The sequence below is a fragment of the Petaurus breviceps genome, unplaced genomic scaffold (assembly GCF_028583685.1).
Source record: "Petaurus breviceps papuanus isolate PSGF00001 unplaced genomic scaffold, PetGlider_PUasm1.0 189, whole genome shotgun sequence".
Lineage (NCBI taxonomy): Eukaryota > Metazoa > Chordata > Mammalia > Diprotodontia > Petauridae > Petaurus > Petaurus breviceps.
The window spans coordinates 6,466,791-6,482,159 of record NW_027185809.1 but is presented as its reverse complement, the minus strand read 5'-3'; the positions used below and the strand labels follow the sequence as shown (position 1 = coordinate 6,482,159).

General features: G+C 44.2%; 1 protein-coding gene and 1 long non-coding RNA gene across 10 annotated transcripts in view; one reads left to right on the top strand and one right to left on the bottom strand.

Annotated features, from left to right (window-relative positions):
• The window catches only part of JADE2 (jade family PHD finger 2), a 196,068-nt gene that overhangs the window by 51,600 nt on the left and 129,099 nt on the right, over positions 1 to 15,369 (bottom strand). The gene's annotated exons all lie outside the window — the stretch shown is intronic.
• Positions 1,975 to 6,748, top strand: LOC138163989 (uncharacterized). Of its 2 annotated transcripts, XR_011168969.1 has the most exons (4): positions 1,975 to 3,351; positions 4,900 to 4,953; positions 5,223 to 5,309; positions 6,278 to 6,748. It is a non-coding gene; the product is annotated as an uncharacterized lncRNA (long non-coding RNA). The 2 variants fall into 2 exon arrangements; XR_011168970.1 differs by lacking the exon at positions 4,900 to 4,953 and having other exon boundaries at positions 1,975 to 3,737.

The window sequence follows — 15,369 nt, the reverse complement described above, 5'->3', positions numbered from 1 at the left end:
GCAATTTTAATAAACAGGTAAATGTGAACCAAAAAATGTACCTTTATTCAATAAGAAAATCACTGGGGAAGAACAGGATGACACGCTCACTGCTGCAGCTCTGATTGGATGCAGCTCAGAGCGCAGCGTGCGTTTCACGGGGGGGGAGGGGAGAGACGGTGCATACAGAGGGTACCGTAATGTAGCATGTAGCGCAGGGGATCACCTTCACTACAGTAGCAATCTCAATAGGGCTTATTTTCGGGGGAGGACTTATTTTAGAGGAATCTTATACAGTAAGGGGAGGGCTTATTTTCGGGATAGGTCTTATTATCGGGGAAACACGGTATTTGCTGCACCCTTTGTTTGGAATGCCTTCCCCTCATCTCTGCTTACTAATACCTTAACTCAGACTTCAAGGTTCAGGTGAGACTGACCGACTGATTCATTCATTCATCAAATATTCATAAAGGACAAAAGATGTGCTAAGCATGGTACCAGAGGCAGTTGCGGATGCAATAGTGGCTAGAGAGCTGGCTTTGGAATCAGGAAGACCTGAGTTCAGGTCCTGCTTCTCATACGTGCTGGCCCTGCTGCAAGCAGGTGCTCATCTGTAAGGGTAGGAGGAGCTGTCTACATCAATGAAATCACAGGTTTTGTCCAATTTTTTTTTTGATAGCCCTGTACTCAATGCAGGGGAAGATACAAAGCTTAGCTAGCTTACAGTGCCTGTGACTATCAGGTGCCTCCCATCCTAAGGTGTTCCCTCGTCCTGTGATTATTTAATTGGGGAAAGTGTGAAGAAATGGAGATGCACAGGCTGTCATGAAGGGCTGAGTTAGGGATCCCGTTCAGGAGCAGGAGTTTCAAGGTTTGGTGGAGAAAGGCCTTGGACTTGGAGGATCAGATGGCAAAGCAAGGAACAAAGGGGAGATCACACCCACAGAGTCGTGCAAGCTCACTGAGGACCTTGGTGTAAACCCCGGCTCTGCCATTTACCATCTGCATGATCTCAGGCAAAGTCACCCAATCTCTATGAGCCTCAGTTTCTCCAACTGTAAGATGATGACTGAAGGTCCCTTCTCATTCCATGATCCCATGACTTTCTTCCCTATTGTTGGCTGGGGTCAAGAGTCAGGCTTAAGAATCAACTTGCCTAAAAAGGGAAATCCAACCTAGTATTGTGAAGGATGACAGATGCTGAACTGGGAGACCTGGATAAGTGCTCTGCCAATGTGAAAATACCGTAGAAGTGTGTTTTTATTAATCTTAACTATAACAACACCAGCCAATAGTACGGCACAGCATCCAGGAAGACTTGGATTCGAATCCTTTCTCTGCCACATATATGCTGTGTCCTAGGCAATTAAGTCACTTTGCTTCTTAGTGCCCGGGGCCACTCTCTAAGACCATTAGGTAATCTGCATACCGTGTTTCCCCGATAATAAGACCTATCCTGAAAATAAGCCCTCCTCTTACTGTGTAAGATTCCTCTAAAATAAGCCCTATTACGGTACCCTCTGTATGCACCGTTCCTCCCCCCCCCCCAGTGAAACGCACGCCGCGCTCTGAGCTGCAGCAGTGAGCGCGTCATCCTGTTCTTCCCCAGTGATTTGCTTATTGAATAAAGGTACATTTTTTGGTTCACATTTACCTGTTTATTAAAATTGCTGTCAATGTTCATTAAAATAAGCCCTCCCCTGAAAATAAGCCCTCTGGTGTTTTTCTGTCCAAAAAATATAAGACAGTGTCTTATTATCGGGGAAACACGGTAGTAGGAGTCTCTTACACCAAGGAGATCACAAGGTCTGGTTCAAAAAACCCTCACCTCAAAAATACCATCCAATTCTCCAGTGATAATAGTGGGAAATAGCTCTGGACCTAGACTAAAAAGAGCTGGTTCTGGGCCACAGGGCAATAGTGGAAAGGGCAGATTTGGAGCAGAGAGGCACTGTCTTGTCCAGGAGTTCCCAGATCTGGTGGGCAATGTGACATCCCTCAACCTACACAGGGCTGGAGGGACTAGCTTTCGCAGAACATTTGATGACAGCAGGTTTAACCAAAGCAGCAAATTCCTGGGCCCCACAAAATTCATGGCTGTTGCGAAGGCCTGGCCATACTATGTTTTAGAGCTAGACATGGGCAAATGAGGAGGGGAGAAAAGTTCCATCCCATTGAATCTACACTGATAAATACAACCTGACAGCTTAAATGCTAGAAGTCCAAGCCTCTCAAAGATGGACACTAATTCTCAGGACATGGAAAACTGACCCTTTTCAGGTCAATTAGATAGAACTGTACATTTGATGCCAAAAGCTCCAAATCAGCACAAATTTCACCTCTCACCCACTGCCCATTTCTGGTCAGTTCCAATACAGTGATAAATGGGTTCATTATCTCCCCTTTCAGACTCTGGAGTGCTTCCAACCTTTTTTTCCTCCCAATTTTTCCTATCACTGGCAGTTACTTAGCTTGCATATATGTAGAGGTGAGAACAGACCTCTAGAATTCAATGGGTCCATCTCCCTGTTTTTAAGGAAGACCATATAGGGAAAGGAATTTCCACAATCTCTTTTAGTAATTAATTCCAATGTTCTTCATAAATGTTGCCAGAATCTTTTACCACTGCCATAATAATAACAACATTTATATTTTAGTGTTTTACATTCGTTAATCTCATTTGATCCTCCTAAACCCTATGAAGTAGGTGCTAAGATCTTCATTTTACAAATAGGGGAACTGAGGTTCAGGTCTTTTTGGGGTGGTGGTGGCGGCATATTATTTAAAACAATAGGGTTTGTTGGGCTTGTTTATGGAAAAACTGTGTAAACCATAAAGCACTACAACATGTTATTATAGAGAGAAAAAAACCTAGCTAGCAGAAGCAGTGGCTCAGGATCGCAGGCAGGAGAAGTACACAGTGTATATGTTTTTAGGGGTGGGGGACACGGGAGAACTTGCATTAACTGGTAAAGGGCAAGTCTCTTTTTTCACACCATTTTTCTGTACCCCAAAGATCCCTTCAATAGTTAGGTTGGCATCTCCTCACCCGGGCCTGCCTGGGCCAAACTCTCCCAGGCAGCTCCATGGCCCGGGAGCCTTTCAAGTTGTATGAGTCACTGGGCTAGATCAGGCAGAGGCCTGGTGGGACCGGTCTCATTGCTGCTGCAGAGGTCCCTCTAACCCCCGTTAGAGGCCTCAGAGCCATCCCCTATTTCCTCCTTAATCATTAATCCTTTGAAGCACAGGAACACCCACTGCCCTTCTCCAACAGGCGGGCCCAAAGTGAAGAACTAGAAGCAGCTAGTCTCTCCTCCTCCGTGCCCTGTTTTCTTTCTTCAGAACTTGCCATTCTCAGCAAGGAAGAGAAGAGTAAGAGCTCAAACTTACATAAAATTTTAAGGGGAATAAAATGCTTTCATTATACCCACCCCCGCCTCACACAGCCAAGGGCTTGTAGTCCTAAAGATGCGGAGCTTGTACCAGAGAGATCCTCGAAGCCTCCCACAGCTAGGCAGTGCAGTGGACCTTCCCCAGGTCAGCACTATGCGGGAGGATGCTCTCTCCTTCTCTCACTCCCTCCCCTCACTTCCTGTTTGCCCCTAGTTCTGACACTCATGTTTACTGTGCTCTGACCTCCTTCTCTGGGAAAGCTCCTCTCTCAGATGCAGTGCCTCACCAGTGCCGGAGACAATGAACAAATGATGACGATAGCCAATCCCAGTGGCTTTAAGGATCATAACAGAGCTGGAAAAAACGTAAGAGGAATATGGGATCTAGAAGGGGCCTCAGAGGCCATCTGGTCTAACCCCTTCCTTTGATAGAGGAGGAAACTGAGGACTCAGGAAAATCAGATGACTTGCCCCAGGTCTCACAGGTGGTATCAGAGGTGGGATCTGAACCCAAGACCTCTGACTCCACAGCCAGTGCTTTTCCGTCTCCCTCCTCAGGAATTGACTTGTCCAACCTCTTCGTTTTAAAGAATGGAAAAACCGGCACAGAGAAGGAAAGAGACTTGCCCAAGGTTACCCCCTGGGGAGTAGACAGCACACACAGGACCAGAAACAATGTTTTCTGGCTCCGAGTCTAGGGTTCCTCCTTTGCTCCTATATAATATCACTTCACAACAGCAATGGGATGTATAATACTAATATCAGTAACAAATTCCTACAGGGATTTCCCTGAAACAGTCTTATGACAAAGGAGTGCATTGTTATCCCCATAAGACAGATGGAGAGACTGATGCTCACAAAGGGTAAAGTGATAGAGCCAGCCAGTATATGAATATGAACTCTACCTGTTCATGTGGCCATGCAAGTCAGATACTTCTATGGAAGCAAGCTTCTGTAACTTAGGGAACAATGTTTGTCCCCTCTCCAGCTCTCTTCGTACCCCTTAGGGGTAGAGGTCTAGAAGGAACGCCCATGGCTGGATCAGCTCATTTTAGGAACAAGGCTCTGCCCTCCACCAGGTGCGAGGGAGAGGCTAAAAAAGGAGAGGACTCGGGGTGGGGGAGGGGAGGTGGCCTGGAGAGAAATGTGAACCCAGACCAAGGTCCCTGCATCTGTGGAGCATCCGCTTTGTTCCAAGTGGAAATTTCTGTTACCCGCAAGTGTATTTTCTTCCCCTGGCCTCCTCTCTGTCACTAGTCGGGGCTAGCTAGGCTGTAAATTTTTCAGTGATACAGATACCAACAGGTCCCTTCAGCCATCCACACACCAGGGCTGGGAGCCAAGGCGGCTGCTTGTTCCCTGGCCTTCGCATTCAGGTTCCCCAGTCAACAAACAGTGAGAACACAGGTCAAATATACCCCGAACTTCCCCGAATCTCTACTCTATCCCCAGCTTTTAGCTTTCTAAACATTATCGGCTCACCACTCTCTCTGTGTAATGCGTACTGTCATTTTAATCCTCATTATAGGAATAATCATGAGCCTCCAAAAAGAAGGCAGAGCTGGAAGCTTTAAGATGAAAGGTGTGTGGGAAGGGGGCAAAACAAAGACTTCCCTGCCTCTCCATAAAATAACACAACTGGACTAGCCAACTGTGGCATAAAGTGGATTTGGAGTCAGACGACCTGGGCTTCAATCTCAGCTGTGTCGCTTAATTCTCTGTTATCTCGGGCAAATCCCATAACCTCCCCAATCCTTCCATAAGACGAGAGGGTTGGTTCAGATGACCTCTAATGTATTTTCTAATGTACTAAGTCTATGAGTCTACACCATTATCACTATATACTTCCAGGTCCCTTCTTACTCTAACACAACAAGAGAAAAACTCAGATGACCATGATGTCTCAGGAACATCTTCAAGTTTGTTTGAGGCACGATGGTGAGTAGAAAAGAGGCCTGGACCAGCAGTCAACAGACCCAGGTTTCATTTCTGCCTTTCATCTTATTCTTCATTTGACCTAGGGCAAGTCAAAGTAAATTCTGGCTTGCTTTAAGGAAAAAACTTCCTGACAATTAAGGCTGAAGCTCAATAGAGTGCTTCAATGGAGTTCATTTCCTACTTCTGGAAATCGTTAACCAAAGGCACTAAAGCATATTGCTGAGGATCTCACAGAGTATGCTTTAACTTCTGTGAAGTTAAGGGCCTCAATTTCTTCATCTCTTGGTGCTACCCAATGGGAGCAGGATGATGAGGGGATTTTGAGTCTTGACATTTCCCCAGAAACAAAGGGTTGCAAAGGCCCTAATCAGGCTAGTATTCAATCCAGCAGTTTTGGGTTTTTTAGTTCTGGCAGGAGCAGAGAAGGGTTATGCTGGTAAGGTGGTCTTTGCTGAGGTAAGGTGAGACCACAGTAACTTTACTCTAATTGTCCAGTGGCAAGGGGGGAGGGGGAGTCCTCTCCATAGCAAAGCCAAAAAACCCCCGAACAAACAAACCCCAAAACAGGAAGCAGCTCCCTCTCAATGTGTTTTCAAGTGGAATCTTCCTGCTTGGCTAAAAGGTGGCCAGATCCCATGGTGGTTCCAAAAAGGGGCACTCCATTTCTCCTCTCAATCTGCCAGGAAGGTCATTGTCAAATGAGGAAATGGGAAATAGGTTTGAATTCTGGCTCTGCTGTGTCACTCTGGTCAAGTCACTTAACTCTCATTTCCTCATTTGTTAAAACCAAGGGGTTAGACTAAATGGCCTCTTTAAATCTGTTAAGAAATTGTCGTATACAGTAACAGCAATATTGTTTTAAGCACAACTTTGAGCAACGAAGTCATTGTGACTATTCTACTTTCAGTTCTCAACATTCACTTTTATAAGATTTTTAATTCCAAATTTTCCTCCCTCCCCCTTCCCAGGGCGGCATGCAATCTGATACGAGCTATACATATACAATCCTATGAAACATATTTCTGCATTAGTTGTGTTGTAAAGAAGAATCAGAATCAAAGGGAAAACCACAAGAAAGAAAAAAACGAGAAAAGAGTAGGCTTCGATCTACATTCATTGTGACTATTATGAATACCCCAAATTAACAACAAAGATCATACGAAGGAGGCGCTATCTGCATCCGGGGAAAGAACTGATCAACAGAAGTATGAATAAAATTGTTTTGTACACACATACACACGTGTCTAATGGTAGCCATGTCTAGGGCAGGGGGGTGAGGGGAGAAGGGAAGAAAAAAAGAAAAGTTACACAATAACTTTATTATATATTTAAAATAGCAAGTCGAACCTAACAGACCTGCAGTTTCACATACAATCATCTTTGTAAAAAATTCTACTATGTTATAGAAATGCTTGTTTTATTTCATAAATCAAAAATAAAATAAATAAAAGTTAAAAAAACCAAAAAACCTAGCCTATCCAGGATGGTGAGAGGAACGGAGACCAGATCTTACGGGCGCACTGGAGGGCTTTTTTTTAGCGTAGACAAGCACTACAGGGGATGTGATGGCTATGTTCAAGTAACTAAGGTGCAGCCACATGGAAGAGGGATTAGACTTGTTTTGTTTTGCCCCAGAGGGCAAGAGGAGTCACTAGTGGAAGTTGGAGAGAGCAAAATTTTGGCATTTTGGCTCGCTGTAAGGGAAAACTTCCGAATAATCGAGGCTATCTGTCTGAAGCTTAATGGATTGCTTCAGGATGGGGTTAGTCCCCTATTTCTGGAAACGGAGAACAAAAGGCTCAATGACCCATGGCTAGGACTGTTCTAGAAAGGATGCCCTTTCAGGTGAGGGTTGGCCTAGGTGCCTTCTGGGTCTCTTTCCTCAAGAGATGACCTCTGAGATTCTGTGATCACATGAATCTCCTCTGAGCGTGGAGCTGGGCTCCACTGGACAGTGGCAGGAAGGGGTGGAAAGTGGACCAGGGCTAGGGGAAAAGGTAGTGTCATCCCACACTTAGTGTCCACACATCAGGCCTCCCCCAGGACATCTGAACATTCCCCCGTTATCTCATCACCATGTAAACTGACTCAGCTCTTGATACCCAGCATTCCCTGCTCCTTTTCCCCTATCACTGGAAGGTAGAGCACCTAACTCTTCCCAAGGCTTCCCTTCAGAGAGGGCTGGGGTCACCACTAAGCAGGTAATTCTACTTTCCATCGGCAGCTCGGCTTAGTTTTGACTCCACACACACATTAACACTCCCCTCTCCCCTTTTAGCTTTTTGGCACATAGTAGGTGCTTAAAAGAGCTTTACTGAATTGAAGGGAAAGGGAACAAACCAAGCTGAATGCTCCCCCAGAAGAGGCATCTCTGCAGGAACAGATCAGAGCATGAGGCCTGGAACAACGAATTAATATGCATTTGTTAAGCACCTACTATGTAGATGCTGCTTTTGTCTCCCCCAGAGAATCACCTAGCCTAAAGCTAGGCACACGACCCCCTGCTTTGCTTTTGTCTATTCCAATCTATCTTGCTAGGTTCCTCTTCCCCAAGCAGCCTTGAACTCAGTTGTAAGGAACATCTGAATCCCAGTCCTGCCTCAGACTCTTACTAGCTCCGTGACCCAGCAGTTTATTTGACCTCTCAGCCTCAGTTTCTTCATCTGTAAAATGGGAATAATAAGCTCCCAGAGTTGTAGTGAGATCAAAAGAGATAAAAGGGTAAAGTGCTTTGCAAGCCTTGAAGTACTACATAAATGCTAGCTATTATTATTATTGTTATTATTATTAAAATGGGGGTAACAGCAGCTCCTACCTCAGGGTTATTGTGAGGGTTGAAAGAGATGTGTGATGCATTTTGTAAACCTTCAGCTACTGTTATACTCACCACCATCATCACTGCTGCTGCTGTTCCTTTGCTCATGCTGCTTTACCCCACCTGAGGTACCCTCATCCACCTCTGACTCTCACATTCTGCTGTATAACTTCCTGTAACTTTTAATATGGGATCACAGAGTCATCAGTTTAGATCTGAAAGGGGTCTTTTTTTTTTTTTTTTGCTTTTTGGAGGGCAATTGGGGTTAAGTGACTTACCCAAAGTCACACAGCTAGTGTGTCAAGTGTCTGAGGCTGAATTCGAACACAGGTCCTTCTGACTCCAGGGCCGATGCTCTATTCACCGTGCCACCTCGCCGCCCCCTGAAAGGGGTCTTACAGGCCATCTAGGCCAACTCTCATTTTACAGATGGGGGAACCAAGAACCAGAGAGATTAAGTTACTTTCCCAAGAACACAGCTCCCTTTCCCCCAGTCATCAGTTAAGGTACTTGACAGCTTCAAAGAGGCCTGATTGATAGGTCCTCTTGTGCTGTCATGGGTTCCAGCCATACAGCCTACAGAAGTATGGGAGCAAAGAGGAAAGCCGCTGACTCTCTCCCTCCCCCTCCCCCTCTTTTTGGCACTGGGCAGAAATAAATGGCAAAGGTAGGATCTGAACCTGCTACTCCAAATCCAACATTCTTCTACTGCATCGTGCTGTTTTTTGTGAGTCCTGTTTCTGGGGAAAAGAAGCGTGTCTTTTCCATCTTTATTTTCCTTAAATCCTTAAGCCGGGCAAACGTCTGCTGTGTCAGTTGGCTGACTGATAAGAACAGAAAACGATGAGAGGGAAGTCTTTTTTCCCCTCTCCACCCAACCCCCAAATTCCTGACACCTTAATTCCATGTCTGTCCTGCCTTTCCCCTACCCTCAGTCCTTCTCACTGTTACCTCTTCCCAGCCATGGTGACACTTCAGGCTGGAAAGAAGACAATGGAGCCACTGTTATACTAGTTTCTAAAGGCCAAACCACCAGCACATTGAGCTGTATCTACACGTTGGGGCAAAGGGAAGCCACTGTGTTTGCCAGGGAGGAAAGGACTGGCCCCAGAGAGAAGGCAGAGACACCCCTGGGAAAGGTCTTCGAAAGGCTACGGGAAGAGGAGAACAGACAATGCCCCCGGTCCCAGGCAAAGGGGTTCACTGACTAACTCTTGGGCACACAGACTCCTGAATCAGAACAGTCTACAAACCTAAGCTTGGGTACTCCCACTCAGCGAGCAGAGCAGTAAAGAGCCGAGATGAAAACCTGAGGTGTGAGCATTCATTCCATAGCTCTCTCCAGGCTGGCAGGTTAGGGCAATTGCATGAGTCATTCCCTACCCACCCACCAACCTCAAAGCCTCTCCCCCGAGCAAAAAAGGCCATTGTCCATATCAACTCACCCTGTAAATGCATCCTTCTGACTTCAGAGCTAGGGCTGTCACTAGTCAAGGAAACAAAATGACTCAACTACCAACAGCAAATAGAAACCAGGTGCTTTGTAAAATTCCAGATTCATCAATAAGCTTATCAAACTTGGAGAAGTCACCTAACCTTGAACGGCCTCTGTTTCCCCAAAAGAAAAATAGGGAAAATATCCCTCTACTGTTTTCCTCGCAGGGAGGTAGAGGCTCAAATGAGATGATGAATGGGAGGCGTATTTATAAACTGTAAAGTCCTGTATAAAAGACACTTTTACCATTAATTGTTTCCTGGCAATAGTGTTTCCTAATGGGAGGAACCGTACAGAGAAGAATATGGGACATGTCCCCACAGAGTACGAATTAAGCCCTTTATTCTTTATTTTGGTTTATTCTATTTTTTATCATTTTTATTGATATCTTTTTTTTATATCACCTCCAATTTACATCTCTCTCTCCTCTCTCTAATCAACAAGTAAACACTTGTAGAAAGTGGGGGGGGGGGGAAGTTCAGTAAAACCAAGTGACCCACGGACCTAATCTGACAGTAATAAGCAACACTCCACACCCATATCCTGCCTCTCCCTGCCCTGACCCCCACCAACTCTTCTCTTTTTCTTCACCTCTTCATAGAGAAAGCAGGAAAGGGCGACCAGAGCTACAATCCAGACACTACAATTTCCTATAGGCATACCTCACTTTATACAATGGATGTGTTCACAGGAAGTCAAGTCACGTGCTAGAAAACGGAATTCCTTTTCATGGAATCACAGTGTATCAGAACTGGCAGGTACCTTAGAAGTCAATATTATAACCCCCTCCTTTTTCAGCCTGAAGAGGTGAAGTGAGTCAGTTGCTCCAAAAGCTACTAAGTGTTGGATCCAGAATGTGAATTCAAGGTCTTTTTACCTCAAGCACAATGTCCTTTTCAATACTATATATGCCAATGATTTAACAGTTATTTTGAAAATGTTCAACTCAGTTCAAACATTTACTGAGACTTTATTATATGCACAAATGCTTACAGAGCTTTGAAAAAAGATGTTTTGTGCCTTTTTGTAAAGTGAAAAAGAACCTTCTGTGTATGGATAGTTCTTGCTCCTTACTTTAACTGATCAGTTTTCAAAGTGTCTGAATTTTGATATACAGGTTTACTTAAAGTAGGGACCCTTGTGTATTAATTAGCAAAAGCTCAGTTTGGGACACCTTGATCTGCTACCATTGCACTGTTCACAGGCCCAGCAAACCTAGATTTCTATTTGCTTTTTCATAGCCTGCAGTATAGGGAGGCCTGATACAGAGATGGGCCTTATCTAATCAAAAGCACAGGGAGGCTGGAACCTCTTTGTCTCCGTATGCCTGACTCTTTGCACCAACCACTGGGTCACACCATTGACCACTTAATGCCTACTGCCTGGATGTGAGGTCATGCAAAGCCCACCTTCTTCTCCTAAACATAAATGGTTTCCGCACTTTTCAAAGACTCAGAGCAACTAATTATCACCTGATATGCCACCTTCTGACACCAATTATCCCTGAAGCTTAAGATTAAAGCACGGGACAGATTGTTTTACTTTCTGGTGTCTTTGTACTGAGCCTCTGCTTTCACTGAGTGGTTTGGGGAGAAGTCCGTATCCAAAATGACCTTCATCATCCCAATAGCAACAAGGATTCTGTGGCTACTGTCAAACCAAAGCAATTCATCAAGAGAGCTGGTGTGAATTCTTAGGCCTTCCACTATCTTTGGTTAATCTCCTTTCAGTGAAGGGGTTAGGTTTCTTCCCTGGGATTTCTCTTTTCAGACCCTAGCCTTCAGAAACAGGGTCTGGCATATGTGGGAAGCAGGGGTTCTTAACCTTTTTCTTTGGATCATGGGCCTCTTTGGTAGTCTGGTGAAGCCTTTGGACCTCCTCTTAGAATAATATTGTTAAATGCATAGAAAGGCATAGAAAGACTTGCACAAAATGATGAAGAGTGAAGTGAGTAGAACTAAGGGAACATTGTATAAAGTAACAGCAATATTGTTTTAGGAACGACTTTGAGTGACTAAGTCTTTCTGACCATTATAAATACACAAATTAAAAATAAAGTAGATATGAAGAATTCTTGGTCTAGAGATATACCAGGGTAAAACTCTCAGCAATGGTTTCCAATCTTGTATAAAGTGACCAACTCAGGATCTACCTCTAAAATCTTCTAGAAACATAGAGCCTCACCCAAATAAGCAGAGACTTGCAAGGGAACGCTACTCTACCGCGGACATGAAGCACTTAGACCCATCTTCTGTGGCTCTAGCCCAAGATGCTGGAATGGAAAGAAACACACACATGCATAAGGGTAGGTGAGAGAAGACCCAGATATGAGATGCTACATGGTAGAGTTCTGTACTGGAAAAGACCCAAACATATAGTTTCCTTGGTACATTCTCTTTCGGGGTCATGGCTTTGCAACAACTTTCTGGTTTGCTAGAGAGAGGCTTCAAGTCGAAGAGTTTGAAAGATGAAAATGACAATTGTTGGAGGGGCTGACAGGCACACTAACTCACTGTTGGTAGAGCTAGGAAATGATCCAGTCACTCTGGAAGACAATTTGGAGTTCTATCCAAAAATCACTGAACTGTAGAAACCCTTTAACTCAGCAACAACACTATGAAGGAACGCTCCACATTGCTCAGAGAGAGCAGGAAAGAACCCAAAAGTACAAAATGTTTATAGCAGAACTTTTTGTTGTAGCAAAGTACATTAAATGAAGGAGATGCCCATCAACTGGAATAGTGGCTGAACAGACTGTGCACCCCACTTGGGTACCTTCTTCCCCCACTCCCCTTTTCACAGCTTCCTTTTATGTGCAGTTCTCCCCATTATAATATAACATGATATGGTGTATGATGTGATGTGATATGTGATCTAGGTGCCTGGAGGGCAGGGGCTGTCTTTCTGCTTGTATTTATATTCCCAACTCTTAGAACAATAGCTGGCACATGGCAGTTGCTTAATAAATGCTTGTTGATTAATACCTCTAGTCTATCAACACGAATTACCATCAGTCTTCTGTACCCATGATAGGTCACTACTGTGCATAATTCTGAAGTCTTTAAAAGTTGTATTCCTTTATATTTTTATGGCCTTCATGTAAATTGTTCTCCTGGTTCTGCTCAGTATCAGTCAATATAGGTCTTCCCAAGTTTTTCTGAATTCTTCATAGTAATCATTGCTTACCATACAATAATATTCCATTGTATTCATATAGCAGGATTTGTCACTTATCTCTGTAAGGATGTAAGTTACAAAGCAGGTGCCAATCTTCATGGGAAGGGGGGATGCCTTATCAGAGGTTTCTTATACCAATATAATTCCTGAGTTCAAATCTGGCCTCAGACACTTACTACCTTTGTGACTTTGGACAAGTTATTTAACCGTCTGCCTCAGTTTCCTAATGTGTAGAATGTACTAGAGAAGGAAATGACAAACTTCTCCAGTATCTTTGCCAAAGAAACCCCAAACGGGGTCGCAAAGAATCAGACACAACTGAAACAAACAAACAACAAAAATCATAGGCATAGCATTAAAAAAAGAAAAAGGAAATCTGGATGAGAAACCTTGTTTTCTCAACGTAGCACCTAAATGCCTGCTTACATGGTCGGCAAGCGGTGCCATCAGGCAGCTGGGAACCGGGCTCTGTTGCTCACAGCCGCCCTTCTCCTCCTTGGACTGCTCAGGCTGCTTGACCTCTCCATGGCTTGATTCACCAGCCAAGGTAGAAAGTGGAGGCCTGTTTTCGGGAACTCACCTTGGCAGACAGTTTTCCCCACAGATTTAAGTCACAGGTGTGTCTTTTTACCTTTCAGAGGTTCTTACCGAGCTTGCCTTTCCAGAGGCTTCTCCTTCCTTGCTGCCTGCCTCCTTAACTTCACCATCTGCTGGCACAGGCTCAGCTTTTCTTCACTGAAAAGTTCCCATCACCAACTTGGGAGTTTCTCAGCAGGGCAGGAGGAAGAGTATAGTACAGTGGGAAGCAAACTGACTATGGTGTCGAGGACCTGGGTTCTAATCCGGTCCTGGAAGTCTATAACGCACCGGACTTTGGGCAAGTCATTTAACCTGGCCCAGCCTCTCTCTCCTCAGCTATAAAAGGAGGGGGCTGTACCGGATGGCCTCCAGCTCTAGGATGACTCTGTATGATCCCACGACTTCCTCCAGGACCCTGCTTGCATGCTGTGGCTAGCTGCCAATTTTCCTCTCATTGTGCTACAGGTGTTTTTCTAGACTCAATCGTGCAACTTGTTACTTTGCTCTCAAGAGGTTCCTGCCTAAGGTACTTGCCCTCAGAACCCAGAACCCAGCACCTCCTCTCCCTCGGTTCCTTCTCGAGCACATCTCAGGAGAGAATACTTATGTTCTTTAAGGAATTCCAGGGAACAATTAAGATGTTGCTTATTATATGAAAGAACTCTTACATAGTGATTACAGCTTGGAAAATAGGCTTGGAATCATCTGTTTTTAAATGTCATTAACCTCCTTCATTCCCCATTTTATTAAGACCAAATGAAATGGACAGTTCAGGGCTGTCCTTTGAAGTCTTTGGGCCCTTCCCTGTTCCACCTGTCCATCTCTAGAAGGTGGGGGACTTCAGCCAGTTCTGGGCCTCCCCTTCTGCCTCAGGCTCACTTCCAATCCCCCTCCCAGGACCTGGAACATAAAGAAATATCTATGAGCTCACCGGAGACTGCAATGGATGGGAGATTGATAATGTGGAATTATGCAAAAAAAAGTCAGTAAATTCTTTTGTACCCTTCGACCCAGTGATCTCACTACTAAACCTGCCAAGGAGACCAAAGGAAGAAAACCCCATGTGCCAAAATTTTAATAGCAGTACTTTTATGGTAAGAAAAAACCCCATAAAACAATCAATAACAGAAGAAAACTGCGTATGTATAGAGCAGGGGAGTGGCTGAACAACTATGGTATATAATGTAATGGAACAGAATTTTTCCATAGGAAATGATGAATGAAGAATTCAGAAAAAAATAGGAAAACTTCTATCAACTGATGTAGAGATAAGTAAAAGCAGAATCAGGAAAATGATACGTGATGATTACAATAACATAAATTTTAAAAAGGCCGCTGAACTCATATTAAAGGCAATAATCAATTATCAGTCCTTAAGGAGAGATGATGACACAGCCTTCTCTTCTCCATAGGGCTGGACTATGAGTGCTGAAATCAATAGGTCATTTGGTTTTACTTAAATGTTCTCTGTGAGAAGAAAGGGTTTGGACATGGAGTAAAAAGGAAAGAGAATCAGGAAATATCTATAGTGGAAAAAAAGGGCAAAGAAAACCTTTTTTTTTTTAAGGAAAAAAATTTAGAAGAAAGTTTAAAGGAAAAGCTAATATAATGAATGGATACAAAAAGATCTCTGTTCTCTGCCTGAATGGAGGCAGAATGTAATAAGATGAAAAACCTTAAGACTGAAGACTAGTTAGACAATAGTTTGTATGAAAAAAATCTACGGGTTTTGATGGACTGTGAAGTGAATGAGTCACTAGGGCAAGATAACAGCCAAAAACAGCTAATGCCGTCTCAGGCAGCAGTAAACCTGTCTGAGGCTAGGGAGGTGGGAGCTCAGTATATTCCGACAAACTTTCTCCGACTCCAGCATATACTAAAGCTCCGTCACGAGGCATCTTTGAAGTTATCCTCCTGCAAGCAGATCTCCTAACTCGGTGAATGTGTCGATGTGTATATATGTGACCCAGAATCACAGAACACCACAGTCAGGA